This window comes from Stegodyphus dumicola, chromosome 3 (assembly GCF_044657685.1).
Source record: "Stegodyphus dumicola isolate Sdum_Otavi_A_Nest chromosome 3, ASM4465768v1".
Classification (NCBI taxonomy): domain Eukaryota; kingdom Metazoa; phylum Arthropoda; class Arachnida; order Araneae; family Eresidae; genus Stegodyphus; species Stegodyphus dumicola.
In genome coordinates, this window is record NC_140770.1 from 91,538,789 (window position 1) to 91,555,881 (window position 17,093).

General features: G+C 32.4%; 1 long non-coding RNA gene across 1 annotated transcript; it reads left to right on the top strand.

Annotated features, from left to right (window-relative positions):
• The first annotated feature begins 862 nt into the window (after positions 1-862).
• LOC118201036 (uncharacterized) lies at positions 863-14,071 on the top strand. The gene is made up of 2 exons (XR_004760184.2): positions 863-991; positions 11,470-14,071. It is a non-coding gene; the product is annotated as an uncharacterized LOC118201036 (long non-coding RNA).
• Positions 14,072-17,093: the final 3,022 nt, after the last annotated feature.

Here is a 17,093-nt window from a genome sequence, read left to right on the forward strand (position 1 = left end):
TAGCGAAAGTGACCTTGGCTAACCTGAAAGGATACGTGGTTGAAATTTGACTTAGGATGCTGTTGACGTAATTGAACCATGCATTTGACATCAAAGATAAATCGTGATTTTAAGAAGGTGACAAAAATTCTTTGGTTTTGCTTGAAGACGCCGAAGTAGTTGTTAAAATTTCTTAAACGGTTCGACGCCGTAATACTTAGAAACCCAGCTAATTTTAACATTCATAAACATGAAAAAAGAAGTATTGAGTACGTTTAACACACTACTTATCATACTTAGAATTATTTAGAAATGTTTTTGAAATTTATGAATATGCACAATTTTTGTAATGTATTTAATGTGTTTTTGAATGTAAAATGCAAGACTAGGGTTCATCTTTTTATAAAGAAATTAAATTTGTCACTATATGAAAACTCAAGAATGAAACTTTTACAATATTTTTATATGAATTTATAAATGATCTGAGGAGTAATACTTAAATTCATTTTTAGAAAATATGTTATTCATTGATTCCAAAAAATGGCATTTAGAGATTTGTAATAAATGCGATTTTTCCGTAAGAAAAGCTAGCAGATATACTTTTTTGAATAAGTTTGATGTAATTGTTGATTGATGAAAACTGATAATTTTTCTTAATTTTTATAATACTCAATTTTTAATCTGTAATTTAGGTACGAGTTCAATAAGATTCTAATTTTAATTAATTTAAAAAATATTTATATTGTTCATATAAACAGAGTAGTTTTAAGCTGGCTATATTAATTCTACTGTAGCAACAAGATTTATAATTATTACAATAGTTATATTTTTGTCGCGACTTCAGCAGACAAAGCCACCGATTCATATATAAGTACACTGTCAATGAATCTGGCAGCAGAGATTAAACAATTTAAATAGCTAGAGAGAATTTGTCAATAAGCCAAAACAGGACGATTAGAACACAGAAATAAGCGTGCTTTTCGTCGAACTTTAAAACTTGATTTGTTCTTAGGTACTGTAAATTCTTGTTCCTTAAAATTACGTTTTATTCTTCCTGCATTGTGAATTGTTTGAATATCGTGTTTGCGTCCCGTTTCCACGAAGTCTGCCAATGTTTGAAACGTCAATTGGGGTTAGCAGGTAGCATATGTATGTTTCCTTGCATTCATTAATCCTGTTCTGTTCGAAATAAAATCGATAAAGCTAGTTATGCATAGAATTACAAATCTTTTATATTTTTTCATTATTTGCAATTGTAAAGCGCCACTCTTAGTCATAGCACTTCTCAAAAGGGCACAGCATAGGTATTACAAATAACTTTTTACCGCGCATCCATATTTTCCGACGGATGGAAGAATGTTCCAAAATGTAGTTTGAGAAGGAGTCTGTGAAATTTTAAAGGATATAGATTAGGAGCTGTATACGCACCAGCAATTGATCGGCATACTTAATATACAATTGATTACAAAAAACTGCTAGTAAAATTTATAGTTAATTGTTTACTGACATAACGCGATATCATATAGTAAAGATGAAGTCATATAAATAAATATAGGGGAGGGGAATACACTAAAATTAATTAATGTATTTTCAAAATCAATAATAATTTTGAAAAAAGTAAATCCCAGAAATACAAATAAAAAAATTAAACAAAAAATGGTTACCAAACCAATCTTATTAACTATTCCTTTTTATCTAGTAGAAGCACGTTTTAGTCACGTCAGTAGTTTATTACGGAAAATAAGAAACAAGTTGAATACTTTTGAAAGAGGTCATTTAAGAATTAAATGAAGCAATTTTATGCCAAATATTTAAAAAATTTGCAACGGTCACATAAATTAAAATCGAACTTTGTGCAATTAGACTCTGTGATGAAACTGCATCCTTAATGAGCTTAATAGGCTGAAGGTGTTCTACAAGAATGGTGTAAATATCATATCTAGGTATTAAAATTAAGTAAGTATGTTGTAAAAGTTAAGGAATGATTAATAAATTATCTTAATCCGTTATTTTTAAGGTTATTATTCTCATTGATGACAGAAACGATATTTGAAAAGGCATTTTAATAGGGAATGATTTCGTATTGTTCAGACCAATAAATTAATTGATTTTGTTAACACTAATAAATATTTATTGAAACTTCGTTTGAGATAGCCGAATCTAAAATAAGAGAGAATAGAAGTTTTTCGTTATGTTGTGAATGTTTCTTGCCAGTTCTGTAGTACATTTTGAAATACTTAATTTTTATGTTTTCTCTCTTTTTTTTTTTTTTCAGGAAAAATAGTAGTATCACATTTTTAATCACTGTTTTATAAATGTGAGTAATTCAGCTTGATATTTAAGCGGAGGAAGAGGTAATTTAATTATTTAAGCAATCAGTTTGATTTTTGCTAGTTTCGGTTACGATTTGGATAGCCTAAATTGAGAAAAGTTTGAAGTAACCAAAAATATTTTAGAGTTGTGTACGGAAGTTTATACATACTTAGCCATCAAAACACACATACCTAGTTTACTCATACCTATCATGAAATACTATTTTTCTTTTGGGTTATAAAAACAAAACATATGAAGTTAATCTTCATATGCTTTGTTTTATCCGAAAGAAATATACGTTTAAAATGTTTAAAATGTCTAAATGCTATATTCTACGCCTTTGATCAGAATCAGCCGAGAATGCTAAGCTATTAATATTCAGTTTTTTATATTCAACATCCATATAAACGAGATATTAAAACTTTAATTAGTTAGCTTAAATGGAGACAGCTATATAGATTATAGTAGTACTAATGCATACGTTCGTCAACACAAATAGTTATACAGGCAGCAATGTGAAATAGATGTAAATGCTTATTATGAGTTTGAAACGAAGAGATAAAAAAACCGCATGTATAGCTTTCACTTCTTGTTATTTGGGTCTATCTGTTGCATTGCTGAAGTAATACTTTGGATCATACGTGAGATGCATAATAGAATGCATGAGCTGTATTTCGAGAAACAGCTTATAATAATTTTGAAATTATGAAAAATATTTTATTTATCGATTGATACTATTAATTGCAAGAAATTTTAAACAGATAATCATTCTGAGAATTCTAGCAAACCAGTTGTTGAAGAGATAATAACCATTAAGCAATTCTTCCGAGTTCTATTTTCGAATTTAGTAAATTGATATGACGAGTTTTTTAAATAAAATCTTCAGGAATGCATACGCGGAAGTCGGATTTTATTGCAAATTCCTGTGTGAAAGCAATCTTCCTCGAGGCAAATCCTGCTGGTGAATTAATGATCAACCTGAATTTGAAGAATATTATGCTAAAAGGTCTTTATTTGCACGTGAGAATCATCTCTGAGAAAGACTGTCCATGAAAGATGTTCTGATATGAAGTTAATTTATTTGGATGTACGCAGCTAATTTTGAAACCACTAATACTTTATATAAGTGTCTTGTATAAGTATTTATTAGTTGAAATTTAGTCTTAAGAAAAATTAGTGAGAATAAAATATGGTGAGTTTGTAAAATTTTGAAATTGATTTTTTTAACCAATCTTAGTGGACATACTACATAATAACCTGTGGCTACGGTTACTAACATGTATTTAAATTTTGGGTTTCTTTTGAATATCGTCTCCGAATGGAGGAATTTAACTGCAATTATTTGCGTACATTTGTGTAGCCCATAGCCACTGTTACAGGTCCAAAAGCCGTAAAAAAAAAATCGTATGTGTACAAAATAAACTACAAACTATGTGTGTAGAAAATTTGCTCTTCAGAGGTACGAAGTAGGCTAAAAATAGATGACAAAATTTCGATGATAGACACAAACACTATGAGTAGTTTTGGTATGTTTACTTATGGCAAAGCAATAGAGGGCTATCTGCCTAAAGGAAGGAATGCCTTTGTGGGGAACGTTTCAAGGGAAACTGGCTCGTATACACGTTACACATGGGGAAAAACACGAAAACGCCCATGCAGCCGGCCCATTCACTGGGATTAGAACTGAGCAAAATACCAGTGTTCAGCGACTTTCACCGCTCGACCACTGGTGGTTCAAACACGATGCGTGAACTAAATAAAAGCTTAATTAACTTAATTGAAACTTATTTAAAAGAGGAACAAGGATTTGCTTAGTCTCAAAGTTCTTAAACTGGTGTTGAAACCTGATGTTTTACTTATAATCCAAAGGCAAATCATGGATAAGAGATATATTTTCTCCGTCAAAACATTGCATTTCTGGAAGCTTTGACTATCAATTGTATTGTTGTGTTAAAGATTTTTTAATTGGTAGGGCATAACTTTACTTGTAACAGAAGATACATTCAGTTTTCTACAGCAAGGATGTCAAACTCGCGGCCCGCGGGCCGCATGCGGCCCACAACAAATATTTTTATGGCCCGGCCAATATATCGGCAAATAATAATATATAATAATAAAATAACATATCGACGAAGAAAAAATGAAATGTTTACTGTTAGTAATTAACGATAATTTATTCAGTGTTGTTAGATTACTCACAGCGAGCTGACACACATACTACTTAAATTACAAATGCGTGAGAGTAGCTTGCGTTCAGCTACCTTCGGCTTTTGGAGGACACGTGCGCTCAGAATTTGTACGCATCCCCCGATAGCCGAATGTGGCCGAACTCATGGTCTCAGTTTTCCAATCAGGTTTTGTATGTTAGTTTTGTACGATATATTGGTGCATGCATGTGCATGCACTTTGCTTTATTATTAATTATTACTTAATTCATATTGTTACGGGATACAAGATTTATCTTTCTTGGTTGATATAACCAAACAGTTAACCGATTTAAATTTATCGTTACAAGGAAAAGATCACATCATTACGAACATGTTTGACATTATTAAAGCATTCAAATGTCAACTAGTTCTTTGGGAAAAACAACTTAAAAATGAAGATTTGACGCACTTCCCGACGTGCAGCATGAACAAATCAAGTTTAGATGATACTTGTTCGTATCAAAAATACGCAGAAAAAATTGCAAATTTAACAACTGAATTTGAAACGAGGTTTAATGATTTTAGTTCCCTCGAAGACAAATTTTTTCTGTTTTCTTCGATTTTCTCAATAAGTATTGACTCAGTACCCAGCCATATGCAAATGGAGGTGATCGAGATTCAATGCAACTCAAATTTGAAAGCAAAATTCATTGAAGTGGGCGTGCCTGAATTTTACAAATATTTACCAGCCAGGTTTGAAAATACCCGAAAATTCGCATATGAAATTATTTCCATGTTTGGTAGCACTTATCGGTGCGAGCAGTTATTTTCAGTCATGAAAGGTAATAAGTGTCCTATTAGAAACCGTATTAATGATGCTCACCTTGGGTCAGCGTTGAAAGTTATCACTGCAAACAAAATTTCTCCCGAAATAGGAAAGATAATAGCAGAAAAGAGATGTCAAGTATCAGGACGTAAACATTAAATTTTTCTTGTTCTTTTCTATATGAATATATATATATATGTTTATTATAGTATTATTCGAAATAAATCTACGTTTCTATGAATATTGATTTTTTTTTTTTTTTTGCGGCCCGCCTAAAGTTAAACCTTGTTTTTTTGGCCCAAGTGTACCTATGAGTTTGACATCCCTGTTCTACAGTAAGATCAGTTTTATAAAAATAAGTATTGCATTAAGTTTCAAAATCTTGGATAGCATGACAGGAGTTTTTGCCTCCTAATATAAGGAATCTATCGTCAAATATTTTACTACAAAGAAAAATAAAACTCTTATTAAACACTTTTTTATCTAAAAGATTTAGTATCTTGACTAAATTCTGCTATTTAAAGGAAGTCTATGTCTGACAATTCTGACAGTATTTTAACAAATTCAGAACGCTTAATAAGAGAATTAAACTAAAAGTTCTGTGAACGTAATAAAAGTATCTAACTTAATAAAAGAAAAGGATAACATAAATAACATAAAGTTCTTCCCTTTAAATGTTTTTTTAATTTTTTTTTTTTTTTTTTTTTTTTTTTTTTTATGAATTCAGTTTTAAAACTTTGCAGACACTTCATGATACCCTGCATTTACTACACTCTTCAAAAACATTTTATGAATTTTCATGCATTCTTCAGGTTTGAAGGTATGGAATTTCACAATAATGTGAAATCTAAAAGAAAAATTTCCTTTGAATATTATAGGAATATTTTACCGGAATGATTTTACTTGACCCATAAGTTAATCGAGCAGAGGAAGAAGATTTGTAGCTCGTCTATGCAGACAGATATACACATGCATTTTTAAAATGCTAATTAATTTATACGATTAAGATATTCTGCATAATTTAAGTCTTTTTCATTCGTTAATACAACGTGTTTACAACTTTTTTTTACTTTATATTTTGCATCACTGATCAATATTAATAACATGTATTTGATAGGTTATTTACAATCTGTAATATAAAAAGGGACGCCCAAGAAGAAGTTATCCGAATGGGAAGAAATTACGTATGCCCATATGTTACGATAACTATGCAAAGGATTAACATTTGACGGCAAATGAGTGATTAGCTGGAGCTCTAGCACGTTGCATTGCAATCTGAATGGTGTGTAAAATAAGAGACACTCCAATGCTAAGGCTAGATTGTAGGCGAACGTTCTAGCTACATGGGCGTTTTCGTGGATTTCCCCATGTGTAACGTGTATACGGGCCAGTTTCCCTTTGAAAGTCCTGCACGAAGACATCCCTGCTCTTAAGCAGATAGCTCTAGCGTGCTTTGCCAAAATCAAATATACCAAACCAAAACAAGGCTAAGGCATAACTTCCAGGCGAATGTGGCTCCGTCGATCCACGTAGACTATATCAATATCTCGGAGTATGGGAGTCTGCGGTCAAAGGATATCGCCTCGGCAGTCATTATGTAATAGCTGACGCAAGAAGAGAACAGCATGGCTGCGCCTATGATGTGCCGCTGCCTCCATCTTGGATCGAGTGCCACAAAATAGATCTTTGACACGTGGAAATGATACAACCACGGCCATTTTGGGATCACAGGTTAACCGGAAATGACGTCACTGCCGCCATTTTGGATCTATCCGGATGGGACGTAGAAAGATTAAATGTCATACATGATAGTTTTCTATTTTGTAGCAACAACAACATTTTTCAAAGTTTTGTTTTTATCTTGTGGCAACGATAATATTTTTTCAAAGTTTTTTTTTTATTTTGGAATAACAACTGTATTTTTTCGGTTTTGTGGCAATGACCTCTTGAGTCACATGTTTGGTAATGACTTTATTTTTTAATTTTACTTTATTATTTTTTATCATTTAATCTGATATTTTTTTAATCGAGATAATTATTTAAATTACTATTTAATAGGCAACTTTATTTCTAATTAATTCATTTATTTAATAATCATTTATATTGAATTGATTCTATTATTTAATTTAAATGACTGGATTTTAGGTCATTGCACGAGTTTTAAAAACTACCCCACAGCTGGGATTTGAATCCACAACTTCTCGCATAAGAGACTCGCACTTTACCACAAATCCACGGAGTTTCACCTCAGTTCCTAGCTTTCGGTCTCGTCGAGCATCGAAAATCACAATGATATAATTATTCTGAAGAAATGTGTATGCCTGTTCCAACTTGTTCTGCCGTTCACGCCTATCCGCTTCCGCAACGGCGAAAGAACTTTAAATTTATTTACTATTGTTTTAATTGTAAAATTATATTTTTAATTTTTACAAAAGTAACTTTATTACTTACATTTCTTTTCCCTTTTTTATTTTACAAAAGTAATATTCTTTTACCAAGTTTAATTTTTCTTTTTCACTTTTCTTAATTTAAATCCCCCCCCCGTTTAACTTTTTTTCTTTTATTTTACAAATTCAGTTTAATTTATATTTTCACTTTTCATAAACTTTTTTTTTCCATTTTTTCCCCTTTTCCCTTTTTATTTTAAACAAGTTTTTTCTTCTCTTTTTGATTAAAAAAAATTCTTTACGTTTAGTTTTTTTTTTATTTTACAAGAATAATATTTATTTTGATAAGTTTTTATTTATTAATTTTTTTCTTTTTATTTAAAAAAAAGTTATTTTTATATTTTCACTTTATTACTTAACAAAAGTAATATTTATTTTCATAATTTTCTGTTTTCACAAGAAATGTGTATGCTTTGTTATTTATTTATTTTTATTTATTTTTGTTATTTATTTATTTTTTCTACATTTTACTTCGAATTAATTTAAAAAAATTTTTTTTTCTTTTTCATTTTTACAAGTGTAAATTTTTTATTATTTAAAAACATTTCTTGTCACATATCTATTCAAGTCTAACTTTTCCACCCTTGTGTTAAATACTTATTGATGTTGAATTCGTTTTCTCCAACAATAAACTTGTATGTATTTGTTTGTCTACAAAATTTAATAACCAACTAAGAAGTACCTCTTGCATCATAAAGCACATTTCGCACTAAAAAGTAATCGTCATAATACTCTTTAATTTCTCTATCTTCATAATACTCTTTAATCGTTTCCTTAATTTTTCTCTTTAATCTTTAATCTTTCTATTAGCTACAAAACTGCTCGCATTGTCTGTAAGTTCAACTTTGAAATCTTTTTCTCATTTACCAGTAAATTTCGTTGTTCAATTCTTAAAGATCCCATCTTTGATTTTAATTCTGTGCCATTTTAGCATGTCATGGCAATGTGATTTGAGTTACATCAGCAAAGCTGAAAGAGCACTGAAATTTCTCGTCAGGGAACATGAATCGTTTGTTTGAAAAGGGAAATAAAGAAATTTTTGATAACTAATCATAATTGAATATTTGACCATAATTTTGACTTTCGATCTATAAAAATTTTCCGTAAAGTTTCTTCAATTAGTAAATTGGTTTCCTTTGAACCCTTCCACGTTAACAAATATTTTTTCTTCTTTAGCTAATGACATTAATTTTTCAACGCTTCCAAATTTTTTATATCTTAATTTTTTTTCACGTTTAATTTCTATTTGCCTCAACAGATCACGTTATATTTGTTTTCGCACTGCTCCTCTCATTTCTCTCTATATAAAATCGTTTTGCTCTTCAGAATGTTGAAATTTTCTATCCCTTTCTGAAATAGAGAAACATATGTCTGACTACTCTTGCCTTTCTATCTAGTTTTAAACTTTAAAGTCCTTTTAGCATTAAATAAAATGAAAACGTGATATTTGTACATAAACCTACTCGTTGTGTAGTCTGGAAATAGCATTTTGTAAGAGAAATATGTGCATATTTTACTAAAACCTTATCTCACGTTTTTTTATTATCATTGTCGGTTAAATGTCCACGTCGACTAATCGTCCATTTGGCTAAGTGTCACAGATCTCCTGATGTATATGCTGCCACCCACCGGTATAGTAGTTAATGACGCTTAAGAAGGTTTAGAAGATGGAAGAAGTCTGGGGTCGAATCCCGGAGAAAGCAAGAATGAGTACGCGTATAGTGCTTGTGCAGCAAGGGGGCATTCAAAATACACAGTTAGCCGAAAGTTTTCTCGAGAGGAGAAGACGAGTGCTAGGCCTTCGGACCGCTTACCGTAGTGTTATCTTTTAAAACTGGGGCAGAAGTTTTAAAGTCAGCAAGGCTCTGGAATAGCTATTATATACCTATGGAAATGCACAGGCGCCGGCCTTGCTTCAGCTTGTACCCGTGGTATATGTTGTCTCTTCTATAACTTCTTCATCTGCCTTGTGAATAAATCATCGACATACAAATATTTATCTAAGAAATAAAAAGGCTTTTAGATATTTTCTATTTCTCCACATGCATTTTGATGGTTGCAGCGAACCAGATTTGAAGGGATTAGACAATGCACAAAGATAACTCTGGTGATCTGATAGAGTTTCAGTTCGTAATCACTTCTTAATTCTTTGCTTGACCAAATAAAATTTACTACATTTCGATTTTCGTCATATAGACGTCACAGTCTATATATATAGGTATTTCGATTAATCATAGCATCTGCTCCAGCAGCATCCATAGAAAACCTTCATTGTGCACTAACGTACAATGTACGTTTTCCATGCAACAAAGCTTTCGTTTTAGTTTTCGTTAAAGGAATATTAGATCGCTTTAAAGATGAGTCTTTTAAAACATTTGCAAAGTTTATGTGTGCAGTTTGAACGTTTTACTTTTGAATTAATATTTCAAATCAAAAGTAAAACTTTCAAAGTGAAAAACAAGTGAAATGTTCAAATTAAGTGATTTTTCCTAAGCAAATAAAATCATCACCATTTTCACACTACTTTCTAATGCTTTCTTGCGACTTTGGGATTTATGTTCTGAGATTTACAAAATATACAATTTTCACCTCTAGCATAGTTTCCCAACCCTTTTTGAAATTACTGTCCATATTTTGAAGTCCCCCTTCCTCCAGCGCTGCATCATTGTAAATATGATATATTAGAATATCCGTTTTGTTAATCGTTTAATTGTGAAATAAGACTTACGGAAGATAACTTTAAGTAAACTCATTCTCTGCGATGGCACTTCTAATATATAATTCTTCTTGCTTAGTATTTTACTTCTTTGATGATGTTCCGCAGGTAGATTTTGATTGCATATACCAGTAATAAGACGACTCTCTTCCCAAACCTGGAATCCATGAGTTTTTTTTAACACTTCTTTCAGAAGCATGACTTTGAGAAACGGAAGTTTTCAGCAAAGGCTTACAATTTTTCGTTGGATTCTTTATAATTCTTCGTTTAATATTATCTAAAAGAAAAAGTTGATATATTGTAGAGACATTAGGAATTTTTGGAAGCCAGAGATATGAAAAATTAACAACCGCCTTCGCCGGGAATCGAACCACGGACCTCTGGATACTGGCCCAGCGTGCAGAACCACTACACCACGAAGGCACGCTAGGAAAGTGAGAAAAATACCTTATAATATAAACTGATTAAAGTAATTTGGAGCCCTAAGCACCGCTTTCTTTCGGTGTCCGCAGAATTTTGGATTTTTTTGTCTGGCGTCTTGTGAGCCCAGGCAGGGATATGGATTTGAATTTGGGTGATGTAACTTTTAAGTACACGCTAAAACTTAAACAGGTATCACTTCTACGTCTTGGTCAAAGAAAATTTCCTGCTGTATTCAGATCTGTATTGCAAATGATGGTGTTTATTTTGAACAATATCTGTAGTAGATGTCCTGAAAATTTCATTTTTTTTCTGACAATAATATTGAATTTTATATTCATGTAACACAACAGCGAACGCCCTCAAAAACGTTTACTTTCATGTTTCTTTTTCGAGATAGATATTCGAACTTTCAGTTATTTTAACTGTTAATAAGTATTTTTCGATTCTTATACTATGAATCATATTCATACAAATCTAGAATATTTCAGTTAGAATGAAAAAGATGCATAGGAATTAAGATGTAATTTGCCAATATAAGGTGGCCTAAAATTGAAAAACAACTTTAAAATTCTGTAATTTTTTTGGTATTAACATACTTCATGTTTCTTTTGATTTCAGATTTTGGAGGACTGTTGGGAATTTATAAAATCAACGTAGAGCATTCAAGAGCAGGTTATGATTATATTATGTGAGCAATGAGCAAACAAACAATTGTTTTCACTAGAGAATATCATGCAGTGGAGAACATCCAAGTTAGAGGATCAGTATTCGTCAGAAATGATTGACACCACATAAACATTCGTAGCAAAAAGGATGTGCTGCACCCAAGTGTTAAAAATGATCTGATTCATTCAACTCGTCGTTGACCGTCTCAGTTAGGAATATCTAGAAAACTGTTCTTAATCCATTTTTCGTCAGCCGAAGATGTATTCTTGTAGAATCCAAGAGCTGCTGCCACAAAGTCCTCAGCAGTATTACAGAAAGCGAAGCTACAAGAGGAAGAAATGTCGGCTGCGAGTAAACTGAAATAAGAGGGCTCTATTTCAGGTTCAGGTTAATAGGTTCAGAAACATTAGCAAAAACCTTTTGCACCAATTTCAAGAGCAAAAGACAGACTATGTGTAATTGTCCTCGGAATCTGTAAAGTTTCATTCAAAATCTGCGTTAATCTAAGTCCCTTCTGTTTTATTTTAAGAATGCCGTTTTTTATTTTCAACAGTCCCCCAAAAAATTCCCTATATTTTATTTGTTAAATTAATTGCATAAAGAAAAAATATCATTTTACAAATTTTGGATACGTATGTTAATCTCAGATTTGCGTATGCGCAGGTTATTTTAAAAAAGCTTCCCATATTTCTTCTTAAACCGTTGCTAGAACTATCGCATGTTGCATAAATAATTATGTTAGGACAGAATGGTTCATATGTACGTAATAAAAAGAGGAAAAATTAACTTTTAAAAATAGGAAACTTGAACTCTCTCTAAAAAAGATTTGTAGTTATCTTTATTTCGAGAAGGAAACGGGAGCTTCACAAAAACTGTCGCCGGGATCGAAACTCTGGACCTTTTAACTGCCAGCCGCACATGCTTTCCAATTATATTATAAGCGGCGGAACCTCACAGTGTAAAGACTTTATTTTTATTCTAACCAATTATTTTTAGTTTTACTTTCTTTTCTGATTTCAGTTTCCTACCGGAATGTAAATTTTAAAAGACGTAGTATGCTATTCTAAAACATGTTTGTTTCAGAAGAAGTATTTAAGCTGCGTTTCAAGAGTTCGAAAAGAGAGTAGCGGAGTTAGTTTCGAGTTTATGTTGCGTGTTTGAATTTATCTCTCTAGTCGGTGTTGACACCTTTCAGTTTATACTGATATTTCTAGGCTCGGCTTTGCTGTGTGAAGCTGATTTAGCATTCGGTTAAGCTAAGGAGCCAGTCGCTAGCCATCTTAATTTAATGTGCATTTGACATTTTTATTATCTGTTAATTTAGTTAGCCACAAGTGATGGTGAATTGCGAGCACTAAGTGCGCGAATTTGTTTTAATTCAGTTTAAATAAAAAGGTTATTTAAAGGTTATTCTTTAGCAGTATTTATTCTTCAGGACATAGCGAGCACTCGCTACTTCGACTTCCACGTAGAGTCCACGTTGTATGCTTCCAAAAAGAATACACCGACTCTATCACAATATCCTTCATTTAAAGGGCGACTAGTAAGGAGGGAACTCAGTCGCCAAATACTTCCGGTGACGAATTATTGGCCAAACCCGTTTAATTCGGGCGCCACAGTTTATGGTCATCACGTTTACTTCGATGCAGGAAACTTTAGAGATGACCTCTCTAGGATTCAAACTCTGGATTTTCCGACTGGCAGCAAGATATACTTTCCAATTACACCACGAAGATATATGGTAAAAAAGAAGTCTTACAGATTTAATATCTTCAGATTTTTTAAGTCAAATTTTTATATTGGTTAAAATAATCTTTAAACACAATTTATATACACTAGAAACTACAAGAATCAATTAGCATCAGCAGTTCAAACAATGAAGCCACTCTCAATATTTTTGAAAGATGTGTATATCACAATAATGATATCCCACTTGCAGTATATAAATTACTAATTACCATTGTTCAAAGTTAATGAAAAATAGTTAAAAACACAGTGCATTTAATTTCTTTAATATTTCTTGGAACTAAATATTCATGTAGATTATAATAACAAAATAAGGAAAGTACTGCTAATCTGGTTCATAATTGAATTTTGTACAGTGTTTTAACCTACTTGTCTATCATGAAAACAAATTTCAAGGAGCAAAGGACTATTCTAGAGATATTTTGATTTATATCTTTCATGCTCCTCTCACACGTCAGGAAGAATGACGGAAAATGGATTGTCATTTTTGTAAAAATATTTGTTTCATGAATGTCATTAGTACTAAGCCTAAAATTGAGAATATCTTATTTACAGTAATAAATGAACAGCATGTTAATAAGAAACTATCACATTAATTAACGTCTTAATCTTTGAATTCCAACACAGCGTTCTTACTGAAAACTTAATTATTTAAAAGCTGTGGAGGATACAGATTTTTTTCTCGTGTTCCGCTATTAATTTATTTTAATATATTTGTTTCTCTCTGTAACAGATGACATGTTTCTCAATATTTCATGCTGTAATTCCCTTCTTTCTTTTGCAATAAAGTGTGCGAAATTTTTTTCTATTCCATTTATAAAATCTTTTCTTTAGTTCTAAAATGTCTTACGTAACAGATAAACTTCTTAAGTAATTACAGCATGACTGTTAACTGTAATGTTTTGTTTATTGGTTATAACAAGAAGATTCTGAAATTTCTCTAAAAAAATAATAAAGTCGGATTGGTAAGAAAGTAAATTCTGTTTTTAGTGTGAAATAAAACAAAATTTTTCTATACAAAAAAAGAAATTTAATCAGTCAAATATCTTCCGTGCTGTTTGAAAGCCTTTTTCCATCTTTCTAGTAACTTCATGATTCCGCGCTCATAGAACTTCTGGTCTTTATCAGCATCAAAAACACAAACAGGTGCGATATGAGGTCATTGTTATTACTGAAATTTTTACCGTTTAAAATGTTTTGTAAACTTCGAAATACATGATAATCCGATGATGCAATGTCGGGGCTATATGAGGGATGCGACATCACTTCGTGGTCAAACTCCAATAATTTCGTACATTTTGCTAAAGAAGTGTGAGGCTTCCCATTGTCGTGGTGGAACACGATTTCTTTCAGATTTGCCAATTCTGGCCTCTTCTCTCTCTCCTCCGATTTCATAAGTTTGTGGCCCAGTGGTAATTCGTTACAAAAAGGGTCGATTTCTTTCCGTTTGAAATACGTATCGCAAATATTGATTTCGTCACGTTAAGTGAATGTCTTTCAATTCACGCGGGACTCAAATAATGAGCTTTTTAACGAGACCAAGACATCTTATGTGATTTTCAATTGTTGTGTGCAATATATTAAACATTTTTGAAATCTCTCACACAGTTATATGAAGATTCGCGTCAATTATGGCTTTAATTTTGTCATCACGAACTTCAGAAGGTCGGCCAGAACATTGGTTACCTTCAAGTGAAATATCTCCAGAATGAAATTTTTTTAACCAGTTCTGACACAGGCAACCTGTTAAGCAATCAACAGCATAAACTTCATGTATCTCTTTGTGAGTTTCAGCCGCATTCTTGTTTCTCAGAAAATAAAAAAGTAAAATCTTTCGAAAATGTTTATATTTGCACCCCATGTTAAAACTGTCCGGAAATTAACAGTTTTAAACATAAATACACGGAATGGGTTTCTATAAAAACATAAAAGTATCAGCTACCAAATCTCAAAAGAAAAAAGTTATAAGATTAACAAAGCGAACAAACTCTGTCTATATGTACAAATCGAAATTACATTCTTGCCAATCCAATACTTTTTCTGTTAGAATTATTCTCTTAGTTCTTCGACTAATAAGTTATTGTTATTTCGAAATGTTCCACGTGTAAGTTTTAGCTGTTCATTATAATTTCAATACAGATTTATTATTTATTTAAAAAAGCCTGGTTTTCGGCACATAGGACGTTAGCCGTCTTGCTGGGCTACAGAAATAAAATTATTAAGTGCAGGCACTTGCTGAATGTTCTTTGCTTATGGATTATCCACAATCACAAAGCGAACATGCTGGAGACTTCCGGAGTCTAATGTAAACGAGTTAAACATTAAAGGTTGTAGAGACATTAGGTATTTTGGAAGCAGGAGAGGTGAAAAATTAGCAACGTCTTCGCCGAGAATCGAACCGCGGACCTCTGGAATACCGGCCCAGTGTGCAGACCACCAAGCCACGAAGGCACGTCAAGAAGATAGGAGAAATACCTTATATACTCCTCCTTTTAAAGAGCGACTGGAGTTTTTAGGGAACCCAATCGCCAAATCCTTGTGGGAGAAACCACTACCCTTTTAGTTCGGGTGCCACTGTAGAGACATTAGGTATTTTGGAAGCAGGAGAGATGAAAAATTAGCAACGCCTTAGCCGAGAATCGAACCGTGGACCTCTGGAATACCGGCCCAGTGTGCAGACCACCACATCACGAAGGCACGTCAAGAAGGTGGGAGAAATACCTTATAAGGTAATCATGCTCAATCTGAAAACGAAAGATGCCATACACGTAGCACGAGGAGACTAATGGGGTATTATATCTCTTGTCCCGCAGACTATTTCCAAGACTTTGCCGTAGCTTTTACGCACAGATGTGGTCATGGATCTTTTAAATTTCCGTTTTTCCCAAATTCTTACTTATTAGAGGTAAGTATAAAAATTTTATAATTTTCGAGTTTGGGAAAAAAGTTTCTTTTTTTGTCAGGAAATCTACACTCCATTTCTCTCTACTTCACAATGAGTCAGCAACCATTGCAACGCTATTGAGTTGTTAAGAACATTCAAAATATATCAATATTCAAAATATAAACACGTTTTGAGCTGTAAGTTCTGTTGCTGGTAAGAACCTGAAAGGCAGAATTTTCTAGACCCCGAGAATATGGTGGTTTTGAAAAAATGATCTTAGGGCAAAGCTATATATATATTACTTTCAATTCAGTATCAAAAGCATTGGGGTTCAGCGATTGATTTTTAAAAGGAAAAAAAAAAGTTTGCTGCGTACACCAGCTTCAACGTGCATACTCATGTGATTCAGTGAACAGTTTGTATACACGAGAAACCACTGATTCTCTGGAAAACGGCTTCCAGTGTTTTTTCTTTTCTTTTCTCTCTTTCTTTTTTTTTTAACTGCAACTGAACGGATTGCGCAGCCACGCATTTCTTCCTTGCTAACTTTTAAGCAAGGTCAAGATTCATTTGAACATTATTGAAATTTAGGGAGCACCATGGCCCAATGGTCCAATTAAAAAGTTATATTCTGGAGCAGCTCTAAGATCATTTGTAATAACCTAGTTGATGTGGCTACATCCTAGCGGTTCTTTGAATTTCTAGAATTTTTCAAATTATAGTTTCTCTAATTGTCTCCAAAGTTTTTATGGCAAATCACAGCATTTTCAAATCTCATGTTCATCTGAGGTTAGGTTGTAGAGTTCCTCACTGGGTAATTCTAAGTTACTGTTGAAAGTGAAGAATCTTAAGAACTAGTAAGCGAATAATCGCTTGAGTTCGTGTGACAGAAAACAACAAGATGGAAAGGCAAAATAAGCCTTTATTATTCAAAATAAGATTTGAC